Here is a 1387-nt window from a genome sequence, read left to right as displayed (position 1 = left end):
AATCAGTGCAATGAATGATGGGATATGTAGTCCGGGGTGCTATGCAACAGTTTGTGTTGTGCGAGAGTCAATGTAATGGAAAGGGTGACCTATGGTGGTGATTGAACGGAAGTCCATGGACAGGATTCGTGACAATATTTACATATTCAGATTTTGTTGCACCACAGGCATTTTCTGAGATTCAATCAAAATAAAACACTTACTAAAAATATAAATATTGTATTTGTTTACCTGCATGTGACTATTAATTAATGTCAGAGAACGGTGAACATGTAAGAAAAAATGATTATGTTGAAATGTTGAGAAAACACTTCTTAAAATTTTACTTATTTTTGTAAATCCAGTTTTTCTGTGTGATTATAGCCACCTGACTAGTGACTAGTCTGTGAATGTCCACAAAACTGTAAAACTGGAAGACTGGATGTGTATATAAGCAGTAGGATATTTCAGAAAGGACATTTTTAAAGATGAATTAGGGAGAATCAATAAATTATGAATAATTTATTGCTATTGTGTGAATAATATGTAATCATGTGTAATCAATAAAACAGTAACTGTAGTCCGATTACAGGTATTGTAAAATTGTACTTTCATCTAATTACTAGTTACTACCCAGAGCTAGGTAGTAACAGATTACATGTAATGTGGATTAAGTAATCAGATTCCAAATATTAAGTACTTGTAATGAAATTTTATGTCAAATTAAAATGTGTCACATTTGCATGTTCAGGTTGTCTAATGTTGGTTAATGGTAACATGACATAAAGGTAAACAAATAAAATATTTCATGTACACAATTTTAATGTTTAATGCACTTCATGTTGTTAATTACAACAAATGGAATATATTTCCTTATGCTTTGTATTTTTATATCAATGTGGTACAAGTTTATCCTATTTAAATCAATGTGATAAACAAGTTAGGTCAAAAGTAATCTAAACGTAATCCAAAAGTAGTCAGATTATATTATGCAAAATGAGTAATGTAATGGATTACTTTACTAACTACAATTTTTGTCATATGTATGGTTTTTATGGTTTATGGGGACTCTACATAGGCGTAATGGTTTTTATACTGTTCAAACCGTATTTACTATTGCCCTACACCAACCCTGCACCTAAACCTACCCCTTACAGGAAACTTTGTGCATTTTTAGATTTTCAAAAAAAACGAATTCTGAATGATTTATAAGCCTTTTGAAATATGGGGACACTCAAAATTTCCTCATAAATCACTTTCTCATTGTAATACCTATGTCATACCCATGTCATTATACAAATTTGTGTCCTCATAAACCACATAAACATGCACACACACACACACACACTCACACACACACTCACTCACTCACTCACTCACTCACTCACTCACTCTCTCTCACACACAC

The sequence above is a fragment of the Sinocyclocheilus anshuiensis genome, unplaced genomic scaffold (assembly GCF_001515605.1).
Source record: "Sinocyclocheilus anshuiensis isolate Anshui unplaced genomic scaffold, SAMN03320099.WGS_v1.1 scaffold3813, whole genome shotgun sequence".
NCBI lineage: Eukaryota > Metazoa > Chordata > Actinopteri > Cypriniformes > Cyprinidae > Sinocyclocheilus > Sinocyclocheilus anshuiensis.
This window is presented reverse-complemented; position numbering follows the sequence as displayed.